This window comes from Crocodylus siamensis, chromosome 2, assembly GCF_052110815.1.
Source record: "Crocodylus siamensis isolate JL-2025a chromosome 2, ASM5211081v1, whole genome shotgun sequence".
Lineage (NCBI taxonomy): Eukaryota > Metazoa > Chordata > Crocodylia > Crocodylidae > Crocodylus > Crocodylus siamensis.
This window is the reverse complement of record NC_143396.1, coordinates 294,462,811-294,489,936: the sequence shown is the minus strand read 5'-3', so window position 1 is coordinate 294,489,936 and position 27,126 is coordinate 294,462,811.

The window sequence follows — 27,126 nt, the reverse complement described above, 5'->3', positions numbered from 1 at the left end:
AATGTGCCGCCTTTCACCAGGGTGGTAACTGGCCTGCTATTTCCTGGGGGCTCCCACACCACTGAGAGCCCCACCAGGCCACCCTCTCCTGGCAGGGGGCAGTTTTAGGTCGTACCCAGGACCAGGAGCCTCCTTACCACCCCCTACAGCTCCTCCCTTACGTCTGGATGATACCAGCAGCCCTCCGGCCAGGCAGCGCTGTAGCCTGGCCCCCAGCAGCAAAACTGCCCTGTTTATATGAGCAGCCCCAGGTTCAAAATGGCCGCCGCCCTCATGAGGCACCTGCCGGCTGCTGCCTTCTCGCCCCTGACACATTACAACCTGCCTAACGTCAGACTCCCCAGGTACTGCTCTCCTGTACCCCAACTACATCCATGCCCCTCTTCCCTCCTCCCCAAGCCTGTCTCTCACCCACTGACTTCTCAGTTTACATCTTCACTCGCTGCCCGTCTTGCCTGCAGGCCAGCCTCCGGCTCCTTTACTATTGCTTCCATCCAGGGAGAGCACACACCAACTGCAGGTGCTTCCTCAGCCTGACGATGGGCATTTATACCCAAAAGTTTGCTAAGAAGAATTTTTCCAACTACTTGAGTTGGTGTAATAAGAGATATTAGATTTACCTAAAGCACCTTGTCTGCCAGATGTTTCAATAGTGTTGTCGTGGTGTTATAGCCGTAATGGTCCTCACATTCCTCCTGCGTGTTGAAGGCGAATCACAACAAAGGAAAACAAATATATTAGTGACAAATGTGCCAAGGACCCTGACCAAGGTCACCAGGCAGGCTGCACCTGTGACTTCTCCTGGTCTCCTCAAGCATTATTGCTCTTCAGCCTCCAACCAGTGATTCTCCTGATGCGGTCACAAAAGCCTGGCATGCAGACAGGCTCAGAGCATGCCACTGCTTCATCTGGGAAGAATGACAGCGGTAACAGGCACCAAACAGCCCCTGAAGCAAAGCATTAGCTATTTCAAATGCAAACATTAGAGAGAACAGCTCACAAAACAGCAAGCAAGTCCGAACATGTGGCTACCCTTCCCTTCAACTCACTGCCCCTGGAAGAGCACCCCTGCGAGGCCTGCATCTTTGCTCCCCAGGGCTCTCAGCAGAAACAGCACCTGCCAATTCACCCCCCTTAGTCTCTTCCAAAACAGCAATCTTAACCCCCTGATTGAGCAACCCTTTGATTTTTAGTTCCTCAGCCTGGTGCTCACCTGTAATTGCTCCTGCATTTGTTAGGAGGTTTCCTATCTAGGCCCATAATGTTTCTTTGCTACTTGCCTACTCCTAAGGGTGTATTTATGTTACAGTCCCAGCAGTGGCAGGGCACATGGATGTACCCACTTAGTTTCAAACTGGCCCACTCAAGTCCCAGCAGCTGTCCAGCTTCCACAGCGGGAGTCACAACTTGCAAGCGTGGCACTAGACTGGCTGGCAGCCACCTGCTGCCATGCTCATACATGAAGAGACTCCAGGTCTGCTGAAGTCATCCTGCTCCTCTTCACCCTCCATTACTATGCGCAACAAGAGCAGGGTAATGGACCACACTGTCCTGGGGAGCTGTGAAATCTCCTTCCTCAGAGGCTTTCTGAAAAAGAGGGTGGATAAGTACCTGTCTGGGCTGGTGTAGGAACACCCATCCTGCATTTGTCGGGGGGGTGGGGATTGAACTAAATTACTTTTGTGGTCCCTTCTGGCCCTAGGACTCCATGTTCTGCTGCATTTCTCTTCTAGGAGTAGCTGCAGCATTGAAGCCTGGAGTAGGTCTCTCTATCACACCCCTTGGTACTGATGTCCATCAGCGGAGCATGGTACTTCCTTCCCTCCAGGCTGCTTTCCACACTGGTATCTCTGTCCAGCTTCCTGGAATCCATCAGCATGAGTCTATGTACTTGTTCTGCTCGAGTGGCTTTTATTACGGTAATTCTTTCTCTGTCTGTGCCATTTTCAAGCACCTCTCTAGGGTTATATCTGGTTCTCTCAGTCTCCTTTGTAAACTAGAATTACATGGCCTACAAACAATGCTGTCCCTAATTAAGGAAGCTTTACTGGATGGCAGAGTTTGCAGCTCTGTCCTGTAAAAATCTATTGCATCTTGGTTAAAAAAAAGTATATAAACACAAGCTAAAAAAACACCACTTTCAGTCTAGCTGGGAGTAGGAGTATTCGTGGTCACAGCCCTGCTAGGTGCCCCCAGCTAAACACTCACCAAGCTGCTGTGCAAGGTCCCAGATTTAATGGGACTCTTGTTTGGCGCAACCAAGGAAGTGCCTAGACTCTGGACCCTCCTGGACACAGGCTCCTTAAACTGACAGACGTCACCACAGTTCATGGAGCAGACAGTGGTTCTCTATTAAAAGAGCTATTTCAAAGATACTGAAATGAGCCTGGGGTTTCCAGTCACACCCACACAGACTGACGTTGCCAGCCTTGGCCATTTTCAAGGGCCTAGGCTAAGTTGCAGAAGTGGTGCTAAGCAGGACGCCCAAAGTCTGTTTCTGAGTAACCACCGTGAGCACTTTTGCAGGTGTGACAGCCAACTTGATAAGCAAGTAAAGGAAACTTCAAAACATTTAAAGAAAGCACAAGGCCTAAAAGAAGATAAGAGAAGACAATACATTAAAATAATCCATATACAGTATATCATAGCCTCATCTTAAAGTAGTAGCAGCAGTGATTGATGTAACCAAATGTATTAGATGTTATTTTGCTATAATAAATGTAGTTTTTGTTAAAATGTGTAGATAATTTGTAAAAACAAAAACAGCCCTGTCAGAGAAGATTATAAAGTACAGTAATGAAGAAACAGGAACAGCACTCCACAATGGGGAAGGAAAGGAGATAAGAAACCCTCTCTCTTTCCCAAGGATAGAAATCCTAACCAACACCTTCCAAGTCTACAAGAGACCTGGTTCTGTCCCGCTGCAAAAGTTTTAATGAAACAAAGAAATTTAAATAAAACCAATCAGCAGTCATTTATTAGAATATTAAAATCAGTCACTTATAAATATTGGGCATAGGCTGGAGGGAAATTCAGAAAACTTAACAAATTCCAGAAGACCTGCTGCCACTCAGCATGCCACCCTCCTCCCACCTCTAGAGTCTCCCCAGCTGGCAGGGGTGAAAATGTATGTTGTGCTGTTGCAGGAAACCAGGTAAATGTAGGGATAAGGTGTTTGTTCTCATGTTTTAAGGGCAAGCAAATAAAAGGTTGGGCTGTAGATCCGTTTCTGCCTCTTATCATTAGCCTACCCACGAGGTCACCTATAACGTAGGTCGCACTGGCTTCATGCACTTTCTCCAAACTCCTCCCTTCTACAACCTAGGTTCCTCCCTCCTTGTTTCACGCAGGTTACCACCATTATATTGCACTCTTGGTGGGGGGCGGCTGGCAGCAAGTGGGGAAATGGCTGAGGTGTGAATATGCCCATACCGCCTAACCCCCTGAACTCCCCTGCTTAGCCTGATGCACTAGGCTGGATGACCTCTGCCTGGGCAGCCTGTTGGATCACTCCCTCCAGAAGTCAGGGGCCTCCTGAGGTGCAGGCAGTCAGCCCATTGGTGCCTTTTTTCTTGCCCGTGATAGAACTGCACATCTCTGGCATCCCTCTTTGGATGTCATCTTGGAGTTACAGGCATTGATCAGGGGAAAGCACGAGCAGGTCCTGCACCTGGCTCCCACATCATGAGCCACTTCCCTCTGGGCTTTTGTCCAAGCCAGGGACCAGTCTGTGTTTCTGGACTGCATGCTCAGCTCTAGGAGAAAAGGACTCCTAAACTAAGCAGCCACCTCAACACAGTACTTACCCCTTTCTCCTGACCTCCTCCCCCGAGTTTCTTCCTACATACTGGGGGTGCCATTTTATTTATTTTTTTGGCAGCAAAGATTATTTACTTTTCTCCCAATTACCATCACTCTCCCTAGTGAAGGGACCGGTTGCAAGCACCCTGGGCCTTCCCAGTCAGGCAAGGGGGAAGAGACACCAAACCTGTTCCTCAGGAGTCATCTGATTTAATTCACAAACTCATCGAAAAATATATTAAGCACAGGCACACATGGAGCTTCCTTCTCATTTAGGATCCATGCTACCCAAAGACCCAGAATCTACCCTTGCCTCCTAGATCAGGGTGTAGCTTGTCCTTTTTCTCCACTTCAGGTTCATGCACTCACTCCTTCGCTTTCCCCTTGTGAGTACCGCTGTGGTTTCTCTTGCTGCAGATTTGTGAGCTGCTTGGTCTTCAAGTGCAGCATTTCTCTTTCAAGTTGCAGCATTTCCTTCTGGTCTGCAGCCTTTTCCATGCAGCTGAAATGGTGACCTTGGCCTGCTGTTGCTGCCGCCACCCTCTCCTCCTCTTCCCCAGAAGACCATTCCCAAGATCACCTAGTCCAGTCTGGCCAGCAACCCCCTTAATCTCTAGTATCCCCAATCCTTTCAAGTCCCCTCCCCATCCTAGAATATCATCTTTTCTGTCCTTCCCAGCACAGCAGGCTCATCAGCCGTCTCTGTCACTTCTTCAGAGTTTAAATTCCTCTCTGCATATTTACCCCAACTGGCTTGTCTTGAGCTGCTTGCTCCTAACTCACCTTTCCCGACCTATGCTAGGTCTTTTCTTGAAAGGGCTACGAGATGGGGCTATGTTTGTTTTGCCGATGTTGGCACCTACTGGGCGTTCATCACTGTTCTTTGTCCAGCACACTGCGCAGGCGACTGTTACCAGCCTAATTGTGCCCAAGGCCTCTCCCAATCTCTCCAAGCACATCGCTTCCAAAACCTTTAGTTGTACTTGTTACAGACAGATTTCTTTTCTCCTGGGAGCTATTTTTTCTCTTTTTTATACAAGAGTACTGTGTTATCTTAGCCCAGAAGATACCATCCACCTGTGCTGCTTCATGTTTTTTGGCAAGTTGCTTACCTAAAGCCACTGTGTTTCCTCCTTTCTCCCTTGCTTGTTTTTACAGTAACCCACTATTATTTCTATTGTGCAGCTCTGATACTATTATTTGTATCATGCAGTTGGGGAAAAGACACAAATAGACTGATTTTTCACTGCCTGGTCCCAGTTAAACTGGGACCTTGGGAGATCATCGAGTCCAGCCCCCTGCCCCAGGGGCAGGAAGTCAGCTGGGGTCATAGGGTCCCAGCAAGATAAGCATCCAATTTACTCTTGAAGGTGTTCAATGTAGGTGCTTGAACCACCTCCACTGGCAGACTGCTCCAGACCTTGGACAGGAAAGAAATTCTTCCTTATGTCCAGCCTGAAACGGTCTTGCAGGAGTTTGTGACCGTTCGACCTCGTCATCCCTTGGGGCGCTCTGGTGAACAGACGTTCCCCCAGATCCTGGTGGTCATCCTTGATAAACTTATACGTGGCCATCAGATCACCCCTCAGCCTATACTTTTCCAGGCTAAAGAGTCCCCTGGCTCTCAGCCTGTCATCGTAAGATCTGTTTTCCTGACCTCTGATCATGCGCGTGGCTCTCCTCTGGACTCTCTCAAGCTTCTCCACATCCTTTTTGAATTGTGGAGCCCAAAACTGGACGCAGTACTCCAGCTGGGGCCTCACCAAGGCCGAGTACAAGGGGAGAATGACGTCCCGGGATTTGCTCGAGAAGCATCTATGGATGCAAGCCAGCATTCTGGTCGCTTCACTAGCCGCAGCATCGCACTGCAGGCTCATGTTCATCTTGTGGTCAACGATGACCCCCAAGTCTTTCTTCTGTAGTGCTAGCCAGCGTAGCACTGCCGAGCCTATAAGGATGCTGCAGGTTTTTCCTCCCAAGGTGGAGAACCTTGCATTTTTCAGTGTGAAACACCATCAGGGTCTCATCTGCCCATTTGCTGAGCTTGTCCAGGTCAGCCTGGATCACCCGCCTATCTTCTGGCGTGGATGCTTTGCCCCAAAGTTTGGTGTCATTGGCGAACTTGGCCAGTCCACTCCTGACTCCAGTGTCCACATCATTAATGAAGATGTTGAACAGTATGGGTCCCAGGACAGAGCCTTGAGGGACCCCACTGGTCACAGGGCACCACGATGAGTGACTGCCATCAATCACAACCCTCTGGGTCCGACCACGGAGCCAATTTCCCAGCCAGCGGATCGTGGTGGAGCCAAGGCCACAACTGGGCAGTTTGGCCAAGAGGTGATCATGGGATACCAGATCAAAAGCTTTTTTGAAGTCAAGATACATGACATCAATCTCTTCTCCCTTGTCCAGGTGATAGGTCACCTGGTCATAGAAGGAAATGAGATTGGTCAAACAAGACCTACCCACAACAAACCCGTGCTGGCTGTCCCTTAGGATGTTAGCCTGGGCCAGTCCCTCAAGGATGGCCTCCTTAATAAACTTTTCTAGGATCTTCCCCAGGATAGAAGTCAGGCTAATAGATAGAAGTGGGCCTGTAGTTAGCCGGATCCACTCTCCTCCCTTTCTTGAAGATTGGCACCACATTGGCCTTCTTCCAGTCTTCGGGCACTACACCAGAGCGCCAGGAGTTTTCAAAGACCCGTGCCAGGGGCTGGGCTATGATGCTCGCCAGCTCCTTGAGTACCCTGGGGTGCAGGTTGTCAGGGCCAGCTGACTTGAAGGTATCCAGCCTCTCAAGGTGTTCCTTCACGAGGTCAGCATTGATGGAGGGTAGGGGATCCCCCTCACCCAGATTTCCCTGTCCCATAGCAGGCATGGGCATCCCGTGGGACTGATGAAAGACTGATGCAAAGTACCTATTTAATAGATTGGCTTTTTCCTGGGCGTCAGTTGTCAGTTGCCCCATCTGGTTTAGCAGGGGTCCAACATTGCCCTTGCTTTTCCTCCGGCTCCCCACATATCTGAAAAAGGACTTTTTGTTGTCCTTGATGCTTGAAGCTAGTTGGAGTTCAGTTGCAGCCTTGGCTTTCCTGGTTTGTTCCCTGCAGGACCGGACCAGCGCGGAGTAATCCTCTTTGGAGGTGAATCCCGTCCTCCATCCTTTGTAGGCTTTCCTTTTTAGCCACAGTAGGTCCACTAGGTCCCTGGAGAGCCAGGGGGGCTGCTGTGCCTTCTTGCTGCCTTTCCTCCGTGTTGGAATAGATTTAGCTTGTGCATTGAGGATCGCTTCCTTGAGAAGTAACCACTCTTCTTGAACTCCCATCTCCCTGGGGTCATGGTCCCCGAGGGCCTGACCGACAAGCCTTTTGAGCTTGTCAAAGTCGGCTTTTCTGAAGTCAAGGACTTCTGTGTTGCTGTCTGACTTGCCAGCTTTACAGTGGATGGTGAAGATGATCAGCTCATGGTCGCTGCCACCCAACTTCCCATCAATCACTAGGTCGCCGATTAGGTCGTCCCCCGTAGCCAGTACCAGGTTGAGCAGCGCTTTGCCTCTCGTTGGCCCATAGACTTCTTGAGTCGGGTAGAGGTCATCCATGCACGAGAGAAAGCTTTGCGACCGCTCCGATTTTGCTGAGTGATCTTCCCACGAGATGTCCGGATAATTGAAGTCACCCATGACAACCAAGGTCCTGGAGCAAGCGGCCTCAGCCAGTTCCCGGGCGATCTCCTGGTCAAGCTCAGGACTTTGAGTGGGAGGTCTGTAGTAGACTCCCACCGTTGTGTCCCCTGTGCCATATTCCCCACGAATTTTTACGGAGAGGGTCTCTAGCTGTCCATGCCCATTGCCAACATCAGCTAGCAGGGACATGTAGCTTTCCTTCATGCAGAGAGCTACACCCCCGCCCCTTTTGTCAACACGATCCCTCCTGTACAGGGTATAGCCCTCTATACCCGTGGTCCAGTCATGGGTGGAGTCCCACCAGGTCTCCGTTATCCCAATGACATCATATTTCTTTGCACTGAGCAGGAGGACAAGCTCCTCCTGCTTGTTGCCCAGGCTCCTGGCATTAGTGTACAGGCAGGCAAGTGTGCCCTTGGGGGCTCTTGCCTTGCCCACAGATTGTGCCAGGGCTGGGGCAGGGGTGGGCTCCCTTAAGTGCCTTGGTCCGCTGGCTTTGCAAGGGTCGCTCAGCGGGCCAGCAGTGGCAGTAGTCCCCCCCATCCCCCAGCAGGCTTAGTTTAAAGCCTGGTGGCAGGTCAGCCAGCCTGGCTGAGAAGAGCCTCCTCAACTCACAAAGGGGAAGTATATCTATATCCTGCATTGGATATCCCAGCAATGAGCAGGTTTTCAGTTTTGGATGCCATGGTTTAATCATATAATGCACCTCAGTAGCTTCTTAGGTTTTCATCCCATTATGAACAACAGCAACAACTCTTGCTTTTGAAACAGGACCACAAGCCAGTATAGCCCTGGGCTGTAGTGCTGCTGCCTCTCCACGCAGCATAATGGCAGAGTGCATATTTCTGGCACATAAAGTGTTAAAACAGCTTTTGAAATGCACACAACAAATTTTTAAAAAATAATAATCCGAAAAGCCACTGTATTACTGCCACAAAACGTAGCCAATTCAGCCTGGTTCCAGGACAGCAAGAATCATTCAGAAGTCTTTCCAAATTTAAAAGAAAGCAGCATTTCCTTAGCCAGTGGCTCTTATCTGGAGCAATGTGAAAAATGCAGTTCATTTAGTAAGCCACCTTGGTTCCAAAGTAAGGGAAGTTTATTGTGGAGCCTAAGGTTTCAATAAGGAACTTGCATTGTCCTGAAACTGAATTATCCTGGAAGTCATGCTCACATTTTGAACTAATACATTCTGCCCTTTAACATTTACAACTCTAAAAATAAATAAGCCATTCCTGGTCTTGCCAGGTGTTTTATTGCTTCTGATATGTTTCAGTCACTTAAAAAAAAACCAACCCCAAGGATCATGGCGTGCTCGGAAATTGTATGAAAATCTTTCCATTAACAAACACAGCAAAATCAACCAATTAAACAAAAATAAAGGATGGGAAGTAAGTAGGAATCATAACTGGTTAAGTGTAAATGTACTTATTAAAAGGAAGAACTGCTGATATAAATATCTTCATTAGCCCACTCAAAATCTACATGACTGCAAAGGAAAAAGTGTAAATTATTGAATGCAGTGTAGGAGAGGATGGGACCATAAATTAGCTCTCAACATTGCCTGAATTCACTTTATTATGTAACCTCCTTAATCTTAAAAGAGAAGCTTATAAAGGGTTGGAAGATGGGAAATACCTCTAAAGAGGATTATGTATCATTGGCCTGCATCTGTAGGGAGCGGACCAGAAAAGCTGAGGCTGAAACTGAGCTCAAACTGGATATGGGAATCAAGGACAATAAGAGTCCTTCTTCAGATATGTGGGAAGTTGAAAAAAAAAACAAAAAACATATAAGGGCAACATAGGACCCCTGCTGAACCAAACAGGGCAGCTGACAACAAACACCCAGGAAAAAAGCTACTCTCCTCAATGATTACTTTGCATTGGTTTTCCCACTGCCCAAGGGGATCACCCTACTTGACAGGACAGAGGATTACCAGGGTAAGAGCGACCGTACACCTACAAATGGTGAAGACCTTGTGAGGGAACAGCTTAAGAGGCTGGACATCCACAAGTCAGCGGGCCCAGAAGAAATGCACCCAAGAGTGCTAAAAGAGTTGGCTGACAACATAGCACAGCCAATGGCGAGGATATTTGAGAACTCCTGGGGCTTGGGAGAGGTTCCTGAAGACTGGAAGAGGGCCAATGTGGTGCCCATCTTCAAGAAGGGAAGGAAAAAAACCCAGGGAACTACAGGCCAATCAGTTTGACCTCAATCTATGGAAAGATCTTGGGAAAAAATTATTAAAAAAATCCATCAACAACAGGCTAACAGAAGTTGTCTTTCTGAGAGAAAGCCAAAATGGCTTTGTTAGGGGTAGGTCATGCCTGACCAACCTCATTTCCTTTTATAGTTTCATAGTTTGTAGGGTCAGAAGTGTTACGAATTATGCTCTTAAAGCCACATGCAGTTCGCTCTAGGCTGGGACAATGATCACACAGAGCAAGTATCCAAAGTCAAATACAGAATCTTTATTCGCTCGAGCGAGGTGCCTCTACAGAGAGGGACCCCACCTACTAGTTATAATACTTTTCTATACTTTCTAAGTGCAAAAGCATTAGTTCGTGATTAGCTCATGCTCGTAAAAATACCCAATCATCTATTAACTAAATCACTATTCTGTCCAGTCAAGCGGCACTGTGGGCATGAACACCGAAGTTTAACTCTCGTGAATTGCATGCCCCCTACATTTTGTCTCAAGATGTTTCTTTATCTAACAAAAACAAATCATGCCCGACTTTCAAGGTTCTCCTGTTGACGAGACTCCCCTGTTGACTGGATTCAGCTAGTTTCATATCCTATCAGTAACTCTCACACAGTAACCCTCACACAGTACCCCTTTTCCCTCCCCGCTGTCTTGTAAGTGCTGTGTCCGCTTTCATGAAATGGAGGCAAAAGGAGAAAGAAATGGCCTCACTTTTAGCATTACAAAGCCTTGCTTTAACCCTACAAGATTCATATACAACAGAAGGAACCTGAGCAGATCATCGAATCCAACCCTCTGCCATGGCAGAAAAGAGTATTGGGGTCAAATGACCCCAGCAAGGTGTACATCCAGCCTCCTCTTAAAGCCCCCCAGGGTAGGAACCAGAACCACTTCTCTTGGAAGTTGGTTCCAGATCCTAGCCACCCTGGCACAATCTGGTGGTTGTGCCAGAAGAGAAAGCGGAACTCTTTAACCGATTCCTCACCTCTGTTTTCTTGCGCAGGGACCGGGACTTCCCCACTGTGATGCCAGATGGACTCGAGGGGAACGCCTCCAGACCTCAGGTTGGGGAGGACTGGGTCAGAGAGCTTCTGGAGGGGCTGGACATGTTCAAGTCAGCGGGTCCAGATGCTCTCCACCCCAGGGTGTTGAGGGAGCTAGCTGGGGCTATTGCAGGGCCCTTGGCATGGCTTTACAAGCGCTCGTGGTACTCGGGCCAGGTGCCGGATGACTGGAAGATAGCTAACATGGTCCCCATCTTCAAAAAAGGGAAGAGAGAGGACCCAGGCAACTATAGGCCCGTCAGTCTTACCTCTATCCTTGAGAAACTCTTTGAGAAGATCCTCAAGGAGCACATCTGTGATGGGCCAGCTTCAGGGATGATGCTCAAGGGCAACCAGCACAGTTTCATTAGGAGGAGGTCATGTCAGACCAACCTGATTGCCTTTTATGATCAGGTCACAAAGGCAATGGATAAAGGTGTTGCTGTCGACGTAGTCTTTCTATACTTCAGCAAGGCCTATGACACCATCTCCCACCCCATCCTCATTAAAAAACTAGGCGACTGTGGCATTGATGCCTACACAGATAGATGGACTGCAGATTAGCTCAAGGGTTGTACTCAGAGGGTGGTGGTGGACGGGTCATATTCGACCTGGGGGGAAGTGGCTAGCAGAGTCCCCCAGGGCTCAGTCCTTGGGCCCGCGCTGTTCAATTTCTTCATCAGCGATTTGGACGACGCGGTAAAATGCAACCTGTTTACATTCGCTGATGATACCAAAATTTGGGGTGAGGTGGGCACAGTAGTAGTGAGGGAAAGACTGCAACAAGACCTGGATAGGTTACAGGAGTGGGCTGACATAAACAGGTTGCGTTTCAGTACTAACAAGTGTAGGGTGCTGCACTTGGGCAGTAGAAACCAGCAGCACACTTATAAGATGGGAAACTCCCTTCTTGAGAGCACGGAGGCAGAAAGGGATCTTGGAGTCATTATGGACTCCAAGATGAACATGGGCCAACAATGCGAGGCCACGGATGGCAGAGCTAACTGGAACTTGTCATGCATCCACAGATGCATCTCAAGTACAGCCAGGGAGGTAATCCTCCCCCTCTATGCAACGCTGGTCAGACCACAGCTGGAGTGCTATGTCCAGTTCTGTGTGCCCCATTTCAGGAGGGATGTGGACAACATTGAAAGGGTCCAGAGGAGGGCCACCTGCGTGATCCAGGGACTACAGGGCAGACCCTACATTGAAAGACTGCGGGACCTAAACCTGTTCAGCCTTCACAAGAGAAGGCTGAGGGGGGATCTGGTGACTGTCTATAAACTCACTGGGGGGACCAGAAGGGTTTAGGGGAGACAGTTTCCCCCAGCGCCCCCTGGCATGACAAGGAACAATGGACACAAATTATTAGAGAGTAGATTTAGATTGGACATCCGCAAGAACTACTTTACAGTTAGGGCGGCTAGGAGCTGGAACCAACTTCCAAGGGAAGTGGTGCTGGCTCCTACCCTTGGGGTCTTTAGGAAGAGGCTTGATGACTACCTGGCTGGACTCATTTGAGTCCAGTCTTTTCTCCCGCCCAGGCGGAGGGGTCGGACTTGAAGATCTACAAGGTCCCTTCCAACCCTACTTCTGTGATTCTATGGAGACCAGTGGTGTCCCTCAGGGTTCAGTACTTGGACCAGTACTCTTTAATATATTCATAAGTTATCTGGATTCAGCTGTCAGAAGTGGACTGGCTAAGTTCACAGATGACACCAAATTATGGGGAAGTGCAGTCATGCTAGAGGATAGGCTAGGGATTCAGACAGACCTGGACAGGCTTGCAAGGTGGGGAAATCAAAACCTGATTACATTCAAACAGAGAGAAATGCAAGGTGCTGCACCTTGGGAGAAAGAACCCACATCACGCTTACAGGCTCGGCAGCGCTACACTCACTAGCACCACTACACTCACTAGCACCACTACACTCACTAGCACCGCAACCAAATGAGACTTGGGGGGTCATGATCGACCACAAGATGAATAGAAGCCATCTATTCGATGCCACAGCCAGTAAAGTAAATAAAATCCTGGCTTGCATCTACCAGTGCATCTCAAGGAAGATCCAAGATGTCATCCTTCCGCTTTACACAGCCTTGGTGATGCTGCAGCAGGAGCACTGCATGCAGTTCTAGGCTCCACGCTTTAGAAAAGACATGGAGAAGTTTGATAGAGTCCAGAGGAGAGCCGTGTGCATGATTAGAGATCAAGAGAGCAGGCCTTATGAGGAAAGGCTGAGAGTCATGGAACTCTTCCGCCTGGAGAAGCAAAGTCTCAGGGGGGACTTGGTGACAGCCTATATGTACGTAAGGGGTGTGCATTAGGAACTGGGAAAACGTCTGTTCACCAGGGCATCCCAACGGAAGACAAGGTCTAACAGTAACAAACTGCTGGAAGACCATTTTAGCCTGAACATACGGAAAAAAACAAACAAACAAACAAAAAAAAAACAAACTTTACTGTCCAAGTCTCCACAGTCTGGAATAGACTCCCCCCACAGGTGATGCAAGCAGTGGCGACACATAGGGGATGCAGAAGGGGTGCAATTCCAGGAGCGCCGCAGCCACTTCCGTGGGACCCCCCCCCCGGTCAGTGAGATCAGCCATGGGGACCCCCCCTAAGGTAGTACCAGTTTCCCATGGGTGCAGCGCCTACACTGGATATGCTCAAGAAATGCCTGGATGCTCATCTTGCTGGGGTTATCAGACCCCAATTGACTTCCTGCCCTTTGGTCACATGCATTTCCTTCCCTATTCACACAGAAATGTTAACCTCATGCACACAGGTAAGGAAACTAATAGTCCTAACTGCTCAGTTTGTTGATTCACCCTACTGTATTGAGTGCAGACTAGACAAATAGATTGGAAAAAATCCAAAGAGACCATTGAACTCATGTAAGGATGAGATTTCCTAAAGCTCAACGATTTTTGTGGAAAAAGAACTAGCTAATCAAAGCACACCTGAAGCTGCTGCCATTACTGGCCATTTAAAATTTTACTTTGATATTGCCTTTCGGAGTCTGTCATGGTTTGACATAAAATAACATTCCCCTAATTTCTATAGTTTTGACGTGAAGTAGTAACAATAACTTATTCCACAAGGAAAATTAACTGTTAGTTGAAAGAAATAGCTACCTATACCACCAAAACCCCCATGCAGTGCTTAAATTTGTCAGTATTTAAATTGTTTTTCTTCTTGAAACAGCTTGCCCTTTTCTAATTCAATGAAGAGTATAATACCTCAGCTACTCTTCTCCTGTGTTCTTCCATGTCAGTCCTCGTAATTGTTCTTATAAAACCGTAAAAAGACCCCTTCGTTATCTGTTTTGGTCCATGTTGCACTCAAGCTTGAAGTGGAATTACTTGCAGGAAGCAATTTCACATGCATATCCCTGATGTGGAATGCAGCACATTCCTAGCATCTAATGAAGTAAGTTGTTGCCTATGAAAGCACATACCCCTTCGAACCAGTTAGTCAGTCAGGTACCACCCTGCCTTGCCTTCTGCCTCACTGTAGACTAATTCAATTAACCAACCTCTGTATAGGGTCATATAACAAGTGAGCATCCCGGGGCCAGTTGGGTCCTTGGCCTGTCCACTTGTCTCTGGGCTAACTGCCCACCAACCTCATCTGCCACACCTTTGATGATACAACTGAAAGTGGATAAGGTGGGAGGCTCCCCATTCACTTACCCTGATGCCGAGGGCCTATGTACACAGCTCCGATCGTCCCTATACCCTGTCCCATGCCTTGCAGATGGCATCCATATCATTCCAGTGCCTCATGTGCAGATCTACTGGGATCTGCACTCCCACACCCTCCCACTAGGACCCTCACTTCAGTGCCACATATTGGGGCCCTCACACCAACACACTCATACATTTTAATTGTAATTCCCCCCTCAATCCCATCTGGGACTCTCAGTCCCATATTCAATCCCATGCCTTACTAGGGCTCTGTATCCAGCATGCCCCCCGCACTGGGCTTCCCAATCCCTACATGCCTCACAATGGGCTTCTCAATATCCCCAAGCTCATCTCCTTGCCCCAGCAGCTTCACATTTAGCTCTCCATAGGCTTAGGGCCCCACCCTGGGAGCCTCACGCTCGGCTCCTTCATATGCCTTGCTGTGAGCCTGGGCTGCCTCTAGCCTCTCTACCTGGCCAGGACCCTGCCTCAGGCCTCACTGTGAACCTGGACTATTGCTTTGTCTTTGGGGTATGCTCCTCTAGTCTCTTGCCTCCATGGGGAAACCCACAAGGCAGCAGGCGCTGAGGTTTTCTGGCACCCCATAACCACAATTCACCAGGGAAACAACTGGTGTGGCATTTCCTGGAAGTTGCCCCACCACACCATCCTACCCCAGCAGAGTATAGTTTTAGGTCATGCCCCAGGACCAGGAGCCTCCACCTTCCCCATAGCTCCTACCCTGTACCTCCAAGATGTCATGAGTAGCAGCTCCAACTGGGTGGTGTTCTTCTCCCAGTTGCTAGCAGCAAGCTGCTGGCTTCACTGCTCAGAGCCCTGTTCTTATAACAAGTAGCTGGGCCCTGTTCCCAATCAGGCAGTTGTCCCTGATTGAGAGTGTAGCCACCTGCAAGCTGCCTTGCTGCTTGCCCATGCCCCTATCTGTAACTGAACTGGATAAGTACAACTTCCAAAAATACTGTTAAAATTAAAGATAAGTGGGGAAATGCTATTATTATTATTATTAAATAAAAAACCCAAAGCCTAAACTCAAATTGGTTCTGCCCTTCCTGTGTCTCTACAGTAACTCCTTCCATGACCCTTCCAATGTCTGTAAGAGCTTGGCAAGGTGCCCAGATGTGAGAAGTAATATCACTCCAAGGCTTCAGCTTGTCCTGCAGCTGTTCTTCCCCTACCTGAGGGAGGGAAGAGATTCCATGTCTTCAGATCAAACTCTCTTCACACAGTAATATCATAACTTGCCTCCCTATCATAAGTGTCATTCAGAGCAAGAGCAAAGAGACTTTTGGAAAGAGAAATCTCTGCTGGCTTTCCCTCTCTCTCTTCAGTAAGAAATAGGAAACCAAAGACCAGCAACAGGAGTCATTTGATGGAGACGTGCTGCTTGGGCCATATCTATACCAAATAGCTCCGTAGAAGGAATAGCGTGTTCTTAATTTTTATTTGAATGTAATGAGATGCTTCTAGATAGTTTCTGATACCACAAACAAAAAGATACCCCAGATGCTCAGAAGCTAAGACAAAACTGGACCCAGCTGTCTCTTATAATTAAATTTCAAAGGCCCAAGTTGGCTGAAAGTTTAAAAGTGTTGGCAATTAAATATTCACAACTAAACTAACACTCTGTTAAAATAAGGGGAAAAAGTTCACACTTCCAGTTGGTTTTATTGTTTAGTTTAACTCAAGAATCAATAAGACAGCAGCACCTTAATGAACATAGCCAAGATTAAAGCCACAGAGTAGACCTTATACGTGTTTAAACTTTAATCCAAGTAGTCCCATTATGAAGCCAGATTAAGCAGGTACTTAGCCTCCATAAGATTAGGATGTTTGCTTTACATTACTTTTAAATAAAATCAGATTTGGGAAGAATCCAACTCAATTTGTGAAGCGGACTACAATATGTGAAAGGGTCTAATCCAACTAGAAATTCTAAAGAGCAATTAAATATATTTCAGGCACTGCCCATATCTCTAAACTATCCCATCAATGGTGGTGTCTGTATCATCACATTCTCCCATGTTGACAATATTTCTCTCCACCCCACTCCACATGTGAATACACATACACATGCACACGCTAAGAAAAAACAAAGAAAGGTCAGGTGAAACCATCTATGTACAGAAAACTAGTATCAAAATCTTTTAAGCGTCATGGATGCAGCAGCTAGAAGCTGCCTGGCTAGAGACTTACACAAAGTTCTTGGAAACATCTTTCCTCGTAGCTGAGGGAAATTAAACAGAGCTGCCAAGCATTGCAGATGTGCTCCAAGCCCCAGTCACAATCAAGGATGCACTGTGCTAGCTGCTGTACCAACACATACAAAGATGGTCCCCACCCTCATTAGCAAGGTCTTCGAAGCAACTTAAAAAGTGTAAGGACTTCTGTATGAATACCAAGCATTTGTATCTACCGGAATTTAAATGCAAATAAACCTTAACAGCTACAAACCCCGATCAAGCTTGCTTTGTGCCACAGCAAGACACGTCCCTGTGACAGGACTGCCCCTAGGGGTGCCGTGACCTCCCCTAGTGTCCTTGCCTACCGTGCCAAATCTGGGTCTTTCACATCCTCCATCTCGCCTGCCACGTCTTTGCTCTTATTAGTTCAGTGAAGGAGGCTGCCTTCCTACCCTTCTTGGCACGGGGCCGGTCTTACTGTGCCGGGATTTCCTCCGAGTCCCGGTGCTGGTCTTATCCCGGGGCCAACTCAATACACGCGCCCCCTCCTGGGGCGGCTCTCTCTGACTGCACCCCTTCTTGCCCAGTCTGGAACCCCAACAGGCTTGTGGGACAAGCTGGGGCTAGAATTGCTTTCACAAGAATGTACCAAAGAAGCACCTGCAACTTGATTTTCCGTTTTGTTGCGAGAGACTGCAAACCACAAGCTAACGGCTAGAAAGTCCCAAACTTTGCAACCAATTTCACAACTATGTAACCCGAAGTACGCCTGCGCTAATGGAATTTTCCAATACCTTGTAATCGAGTATATAAGCAATGGAGAATAGGCACTCAGGGTCGGCTTTGATCTGAGTCTCATGACTCCAGGCCGACCTGCTTGCAAGCAATAAAGGCTTTGTCTCTGTGGCTTGTGGTGTGTCTCACTTCTGGGGACCAAATTGGAACTTAGCCTCCAGGAGCTCGAACGGCCCCTTGTGCAACAATTCTGGCAAGCCAGGTAGGAGCGCTCTTGGACCACCCCGGGGCCGGATGACAAGACCGCCGTACGTGCTTGTGGAGTGCGCACCAAGCCATAATTTGGGCTTGCCACGAGGCCGAAAGCGTGAGTCGGGGCACCCGGGAGGTTAAAGGCACTCCATTTCCATTTGAGTCACCCCAGCCGCGGACTCCGAGGACGAGGTACCTGGGTGTGTTTGGAGTGAGTATACTAATTCCCTGTCTCATTTTATTAGTACTGTTATTTGTTGGTCCGTCAGGACATTGGTCTGGGAATACCTTTTCCCAGGAATTGGAAAGAGACGTTATGGGTACGGGTCGCTCCCGGGTAGAAAACTCCTCCACCCCATTGGGTTGCATACTAAGAAATTTCGATAAATTCATCAAATATGGAAATTATGGAATAAAAATGACTAAGGATGAGCTCACGAAGTTCAGCCAATTAGAATGGCCTACCTTCGGGGTAGGCTGGCCAGGAATGGGATCCTTTGATGTTGACCAAGTCACAAGGGTGCATAACGTAGTAGTCCGTGATGGACATTGGGACCAGTTCCCTTACATTGACTGTTGGTTGGGCATGGCCCAGGACCAACCATCTTGGATCAGGAAATGTGCAACAAGTATAACTGTCAGCATTTTCTTTTGCATTGTGTCAAGCTGCTGTCTCCTCACCTGTTGTGTACAGTGGTGTTTGCAGGCAGACTGTCACAGTTTGGATTTTCAGGCAGACTGTCATAATTTGGATTTGCTTCTGCTTTTTTTTTTTGGCTTGCATGCTTAGGGTATGTTCAGATGTGCAGGCATGTGGGCTTTGTGGTGTCACAAACTGCACTCATTGCATGTTAAACCGTGCTTGGCACTGCTAATTTGCAGTGCAGGATTTTCTGGTAGCACAAATAAACCCCAGAAAAAAAAAAAAGCATGCGAAAATAGCATGTGCTGGGACAAACTTGGAGATGGGGGGAGCAGGCAGCATACAGCAGCTTGCTCCCCCATCTCTGCACCCTTACTCCAGTTTATTGAAAAGGTAGATATGTTCTGTATTCAGACAGATTTATAGGGTGGTGGGGCAGTGGAAGGGGTGATCTTTTAAAGGTGAAGGTATAGTAACCATTTCATCTGAAGCTGTAATGTTCCAGATATGCTTAGAATTGGTAATCTGTTTTGGAATAATGCAGGCATTTAGTTTGGAGGTATCCTAAGAAGAAAAGAGAAGAGAACTTTTTTCCTGAAGTTTTAGTTTTGGAATTTTCAATCCATCTGCATATGCCTGAGTGCCTTGATACCTTATTGACTGATTTCAAGACTATTGGATTTACCTGGGTATTTGGGGGTTTCGTGTCACAGGGAGCAGGACGTGTCGAGGCGGATACATGTGCCTATTGTAAAGAAAAGGGACACTGGAAGCGAGAGTGCCCCCGGCTGAGGGAGAAGAGGGGGGAACACTCTAAGTCCCACCAAATGAGAGCTGAACTCTCCGGAGAGGAATCCAATTGATGGGGACAGGGATCCAAGGCCACCACTATGCGGGCAGAGTCCCGCGAGGATCCCATGGTAAAAATAAGGGTTGGTGGCAAAAATTATGAAGCATTAGTAGATACTGGGGCCACATTTTCAATGCTCCCTAAAAAACCCCCGCTTGGAGGGGAAAGTGGAAACTATGTAACCATAGAAGGAATTGAGGGTAAGCAGAGTAAGCTACCCATGTGCGGACCCCTCCTCACCAAAATTGGCAACAATCTGCTTGAGCATGCCTTTGTTTATTCTCCCGCCTGCCCGGTTGCCCTGCTGGGACGAGATCTCCTTACCAAACTCCAAGCCGAGAATTTTTTCCAAGGAGACCAGATGATGGTCCAGCTGCCGGTGAAACAAGGATCCAACTACCAGATGGCACTCTTGGGGGGCAAAAGCTCGGCAGTGGGAATTGAAAGTTTAGAAAACGTACATCCACAGGTATGGGCTGACGGAACCCCCGCAAGGGCCATGTTCATGACACCGGTAAGGGTGCGCCTCAAAGAAGGGGAGGGGCCCATTCGCGTAAAACAATATGCCCTCAATAAACAGACTAGGATGGGACTGAAGCCCTTGATAGAGAAGTTTAAAGGATATGGCTGGCTGGTGGAGGGTTCGTCTCCGTTTAATACCCCCATACTCGGGGTGGAGGGTTCGTCTCCGTTTAATACCCCCATACTCAGAGTACCCAAAGCTGATGGGACCTCGTATCGGCTGGTACAAGATCTACGGGCTGTAAACCAAAAGGTCCTAGCAGATCACCCAGTAGTCCCAAATCCTCACACCATCTTAACCCAAATCCTGCCAGATGCAAAAATCTTCTCAGTCCTTGATTTGAAAGATGCCTTCTTTTCCATTCCTCTCCACGAGGATAGCCAAAGGCTCTTTGCTTTTGAATGGAAAGATCCGGACACTCACCATAAGTCTCAACTTATGTGAACTGTTTTGCCTCAAGGATTTGTATCTGCCCCACACATTTTTGGCGTTTCTCTCCAAAAAGACTTAGAGGAGTGGAAGCAAAATACACCCTAACCAGCAAAACCCCCCACTCCGATGGGAGAAAGACAGTGGGCTCACTACCCGGGACAAGCCTGGCAAATTGACTTTGCTGAACTCCCCAAGTCTGGACGACATCGATACCTCCTGGTGATGGTAGACCAGTTAACAGGATGGATAGAAGCTTTCCCAACTCAGACAGCGACGGCATCAGTGGTGGCACGCACTTTGCTGAATGAAATCGTGCCCCGATACTCCCTTCCGGAATCCATAGAGTCCGATCAGGGGGGACACTTTGTTGGGAAAGTAACACAGGAGGTAGCTAAAGCTCTAGGAATTCGATGGAAGCTCCATACCCCCTGGAGACCTCAGCGTTCAGGCCAGGTGGAACGCATGAACAGAACCCTAAAAGCAATGCTGACAAAAATTTGTATAGAGACTCACTTAAAATGGCCTCAGGCGCTCCCACTAGCCTTAACTCGTATCCGTAATACACCACGAAGAGGTATTAAATTGTCCCCCTACGAGATAATATTTGGAATGCCGCCCCGAGTCTTGCCACCAGGAGCCCGAGAAGCAGTCACCTTCGAATTAGGTATTACTGAACTTAGAGCATATGTTATTGCCTTGCAGTCTGTCTTAACCTCTCTCCACAGGTACACCGCCTCCTTCCAGCGACTTCCCCTAGACACACCAGTCCATAACTTCCAACCAGGAGACCGGGTATTGGTGCAGCAGTGGAGGCGCGAGCCACTCTCAGAAAAGTGGGAAGGCCCATACCAGGAGGCGGACAGTTGCTTTGCTTGCTTTTTTTTTCCGCATTCCTCACAACTACCCCATTCCCCTTTCCTAAAGCAGTGTTAACCTCCTCCTACCAGCCTGCTAACCGCACAGCTCATAGTCTAAACCTTTCTGCCTGTTGGCTTTGTGTATCCCAGCGAAGCTGGGGAACCGCTATCCCAGCCCCACCATCCCTTTGGGGTTCTCTACAGGCTAGTAATTCTCAATGGATGAGAATGCACCCTAAATCAGACAGGGGTCAGTCTCTGAGGGGAGGGGAACAAGTGCTTAAGTCAGCATGGAAATTCAGAGATCAGCCCTTTACAGCAAAAAGCCCAGCATCTGGGTCCATATTCAGATATATTACTAATCATGCTGAGAATTTATACCCAATTTGCTTGCAGAGCAATTATACCAGTCATCAAGGCTCTGTTTACCTCGGCAGCATAAGGCCCTGGCAATGTAATATTACCTTTTCGATCCAACCCCCAAAATTTACTACAGGAGGTTTCAATTATTCTGTATTCTCCCCCTTGCAACTTGAAAACTCTTCAAGACTCAGGCACTACTCAGACTACGCCTGGGGTAGACCCACAAACTCACACCCAGCTTTGACAAAGGGAGGGCCAAATGCGATCCTATTGTATCAATCATTGCAGCCTCAAGGACAAGTCCTTTTCGATAGCAGCCAAGGGTCAATCTTCTTTGCCCCCACAAACGACACCTCCTACAAAGATCCTTCCCTAGATCCTTTGCTCTCAGCTACTATGGCTGCTCAAACATTGCAGGCCTCTGTCGTAAAGGAAACTAGGAATGGAAGGGAGGTCAACCTCAACCCTCAGCACTTACATGCATCCGTCGTCTTTAGCAGTGTCCTGTCCCCCACATCAGGAGTCTACTGGATATGTGGCAATCAGGCCTACTGGGTCTTACCCCCCGGTTGGCAAGGGACTTGCTCCCTAGGGTTCGTATTGCCGCAGATCAAAAGTAGCCCCCTCTGGAACACCACTCCCCTTCCAACTGCAAGCAGTAAATAGACTGGCTAAAAGGGCTAAAATAGACTTTGCTACCCCTGATGGCAGTAATAGCTGCTGCAGCCGGGACGGCTGGAGTAGCCGCCGGGGGAACTGCACTGGGGTTGCAGCAGGAACTATCCCAAGAAACGGCTCAGGCACTCGAAAAGACAGGTGAAACCCTAACTTTGCTTCAACAACAACTTGACTCACTCACGGGGGTAGTACTCCAAAACAGAAGAGCTCTTGACCTCCTGACATCAGGACAAGGGGGGGACATGTCTATTTCTCCAAGAAGAGTGCTGTTTTTATGTAAATCAATCAGGACAGGTACAAGAAAACATAAACAAGATATTACAGCACGCTAGCAATATCAAGTCATTAGGATGGGGAGGTTGGACAGGAGGACCAATGCAATGGCTACTATCGCTGCTTCTACCCCTTAAACCAGTTTTGATGATAGGATTAGTCATCTTGATGTGCGTGTTAGAAATGGAGTATTGTTATAATATTGTTAGAGATGGAGTGTTGTTAGAAATGCACAGTTTGCATCTCGTACCTGATAAGAAAGAAACACTGCCAAGGACTTTTTTTCCCTTGGCCAGCTTTGCTACAGTTTTTCTTAAATCACTCTCTCCCCCGGTCTTTCTCATGCAGATTACAGAAGCTGGAATTCAACTGACTGTGTCCTTGAAAGGGGGGGGATTTAAACTCTTGGTGACCTAAAGAACTTTCTGAGCATGCGCAATTAGCTGATGCATATTTACTTTTCCGCCCTGCATACTTAAGTAGTTAATTATAATATACATGTGATGGATGAAGTGACGTAGCCACATACATGTTTGTATGAAACGGAAATGAGCTGTAAGAGTTCCTGTTTCTGCACACGTGCCCAGGAGGGAAAGGATAAAAACCAGCTGAAAAGTTCCTCAGGGGTTCGGAGTAATCTGAGTCCTTTGACTCTGCTCTGACCCTATTTGCAAATACACCTTTGGTGCTGCTAATAAGTGTGTGTCTGAGATTTCTTTGTGAGCCTCCAAAGAAACGAACCGCTTTTTGCATCATGCGCACCCCACATAATACAAGCACTGAACCGGTTTACAGCCGGCAGGATAAAAGTAGGCACCCACCTAAAACTTATAATGCTTCACAGAGGTCAAACAAGGGAGTAAGAAAGCATCTTGAGGGGGGATAATTGTGGGACAAGCTGGGGCTAGAACTGCTTTCACAAGAATGTACCAAAGAAGCACCTGCAACTTGATTTTCCGTTTTGTTGCGAGAGACTGCAAACCACAAGCTAACGGCTAGAAAGTCCCAAACTTTGCAACCAATTTCACAACTATGTAACCCGAAGTACGCCTGCGCTAATGGAATTTTCCAATACCTTGTAATCGAGTATATAAGCAATGGAGAATAGGCGCTCGGGGTCGGCTTTGATCTGAGTCTCATGACTCCAGGCCGACCTGCTTGCAAGCAATAAAGGCTTTGTCTCTGTGGCTTGTGGTGTGTCTCACTTCTGGGGACCAAATTGGAACTTAGCCTCCAGGAGCTCGAACGGCCCCTTGTGCAACAGGCTTACTCCCCTCTCGGGACTTCGTGTCTCACAGGCAGCGCCCCACTTGGGCCTGCCTCCCTTATATTCCGCGGCCGGACCTGCGTCCTGCGCTCCCCGCGGTCTCTATGCCCGCAGTTGGGCCTGTGGTCGCGCCTCCCAAGCTCACTGCCCGCCCTGGGACCCTTGCTTGCGCTCCTTATGCTCGTCGCCCGCACTCGGGCCTTCTATGCCCCCACTGGGGCCCTTGCTCGCGCCTCGTGCGCTCCCCGCCTGCACTCGGGCCCGTCTATGCCCAACTTGGGCCTGTGGTCGCGCCTCGTGCACTCCCCACCCGCACTCGGGCCTTCTATGCCCAACTTGGGCCTACGCCCCACTGGGGCTCTTCCCAACTGGGGCTTCCAATTGGGGCCTGTCCCGGTAATGCCCACGCTGGGCTGGGGTCGGGACCCCCCACTGCTTAGGCCCACCTTCCTGGGCCCACACCCTACTGGGCTTCCACCTCTGCTAGGCTCTTCCCGAAGTCGCCCCAACGGGCTGGGGTCGGGACAACCCCACACACGGCACCCTCCTTGGTGCCAGGAACGCCCCCACCTTACTGGGGAGCTCCTGCTGAGGCCTCCTCCACCCCTACAGCCTCGCCCGGTCCTCCGGTGTAATAATCACAACTCCACAAACTATGTTGGCTCTCTCCAATACCTTTCTCAGGGGTTCTCTCCCTCCCCTCGCATCATTGCAGCGGTCAAACTGCCAGCGTAAGCTTTGCTGCTCAGCTCTCCGCTGCAGAGCTCGTGCTCCCGCCGTGGCCAGAGGGGAACCGTTTCTGGCCTCAGCCTTCCCTTCCTTACGAAGGCCAAGCCTGGCCCCCTGGCAATCAGCTGACTTACTCAGCTCCAACAGCTAACACCTGCTGCCTTCCTAACTGGCCACTTCCTATCTTCAGGAGCAGGCACCCTAGTGCCCTGCTACGGTCCCCGGTAGATTTCCACCAATGCAGCCATCTCTTAGGTCAGTAAGACTAATTGGAACTTAACCAACTGGAAGCAGCAGTAGCACGTCATCCTTATTTGCAAGACATTTTCCATTTTAATCACAAAATTAAGTTCAGGCTGTCAAAAGCATATACGTTCTGTAAATGCATTACAATGATGTGCTCTCTCGTGGAGACTCTCTCCAATCCTCAGTCTCACCCTCAATGTAAATCAAGTCATTTCAGAGTCAAGCTAATTGTTTCCTCTGTGCTCAGGCAGGCATAAAACAAAACCGAAATCTTATGTCACCTGGATGGAATATCAGATCCATGCCTGCTGGTTCACGAGTTTTCCACAGCTTGCACTGGGTATGAGTCTCATCAGTCCCCTGGCCAGGTTATAGCCAAACTCAGAGCTTATCCATTACAAAACCCAATCCCAGTTCCATGTTATTTTAATCGTGGCAGGTTTTTCTTATGATCCTGGCAGCAGTCTGGCTGGCTCATGTGCATTAGCACAACAAAATCCCAACTAGAGGCTTTCTTCCACATTGGCTTTGGACTGTCATCTGCAAATGAGAAAAGTGGCAAGACTTATTTTTAAATTATTTGGAGAGCTGCCACATCACAAATTGTTCTGAAATTATACTGCCGATGCAGTGTTCACAAAGAGACTGTGTTGCTTACGGATTTTCTGAATTTAAAATGCCATTCAGATTAAAGCGTCATGGGTTTCTTAGGCTTTACAAGCTAGGTACAGACATTACACTTATGCCAGTATATGTGATCAGGTCTATACTCATATTGAACAGAAGTTTAGCATGCAGACTGGTTTAAAGATAACAGAACCCAGTCTAAGACGGACCTGGATCACTGATTAAGTCTAAGACCACAATGAAAGTTTATCAGACTTCTATACCAGATCCTCTTCTGACCCACGTTAGGTTGCTGTCCTCCAGCATCCCAGGCTGCTTTGCAGGCCCCCACTAACATCTTCTCGCAGAGAGGTGTGCTAGCAGCTGGCCCATACCCAGCTGCTCTAGCTGAAGACCTAGCTGGCCTCACCCTCCAGCTCTCACAGCCAAGTCAGCACAGCCCCTCGGCCCAGACTCCTACCTACAGCCAGCTGTCAACCACAGGCAGGCAGTGGGAGGAGCGCCTGTAGCTCAGTATTTTTCCATCTTTATACAATGTCCCTAGGCATTGCTGCTGCCCGCTCCTTCTGCCGACAGAGCAGTCAGGCCACCCCCCACGCCTAGCCCTAGGTCACCAGAGTAGGTCACTATGGCATGCCCAACAGCCAGTCAGGGGTGGCCTGGCTGGTCAGCTTCCCTTGGCATTCTCCAGCACACCAGGAGGTGTGCAGGAGCGCCCCCAACCTGCTGACCTTGGCCACTGCAAGTAGCCTACATGCTCCCCCCGCCCAAGGTGAACACATGTTTTGTTCACTCCCAGACTAACCTAGGACACTTAGAGTAAAGCACATAATTTAGATTGCTTCCACCTCAGGCTTTCTGAATGTCTGTACCTGGCCAAAGACAAAGAGGTGAGGCTTAAAAATATTATTTCAGGTCTACAAATTGTATTATTGCTGTTAGTAAAACAAGCGCCTTCATTGGGAGCAATTTATTCACAGAGTACCAGGAAAGAACGAGCATTTGGCTGTAGCCCGGGAGCTGCAAACTGGCTTTGTAATTTCTGCAACATCGTGACCATTGGTTTTGGAGGCATATATTGGGTGGAAGATTTTTCTAACAAGTAAACTATTTTATTAAGCATAACAACACAATACATACAGACCTTTCTCTATGGCCTGGTCTACATTATAGAAAACTACACCATGTAAGAACAGATGTTACCTAACTAGACATTAGACACAGTGCAGACAAGGATGCATTCTGCTTAACAAAGTCAGTGAGCCATAATTAAATCTAGGACAGAAATATAAAAGGCAAAAAAGCCCTTGTCTAGATAGACTGAGAGAGAGCTTGTTTTCAACATCATACTAGTCAACATTGATGCATGAATGCAATGCAGCATCTCAAGACCCAAAACTAAACACAAATTGACTCCAAGAAATTAATCGTGGGGATGTTTTCCCTAATCAAGACAAACCAAACTTATTTATTGTGGGAGACGTAGTCATCCATGTTTGTCTGAAGTTAGATGGAGAACAGGGCAGGTGACAACTTACAGACTTACTATTTCAGAGAGGCCTAATCAGTTAGTCTCTAAGGGGCCACCCTGTCCTGCCTTTTCTCTATTTCTTGTAAGGGAATCTGTGCTGATGGTAGCATTTGGGAAGAGGAAATGCTGGAGCTCACAAGGGAGATATTTGATCTCTTAACTCCAACTGACTTCAGGACTGAGGGCACTCAGCAACATACAGAACTGGTTGAGTGAGTGGACAAAAAGGTTTTCCAAACTTTTCTTGAAATATTCAGTAAAATGTTGGCTATTGCATTCCAATGTAACTTTCTGGTCCATATAGTCAACATACATAAAAATACATATTTTTAGTTGTAAATTCAAAATGTAATTCCTCTGAAAAGAAAGAACAAAAATTCCTGAAAATAATGGTGATGCTTTCATATTATTCAAAGAGTTTCTGCTGGTGAGGTAAAAAAAAAAGTGTTCTTTGTCTAAGTAATACAGTGGAATTTTTCCCTGTGATGCAT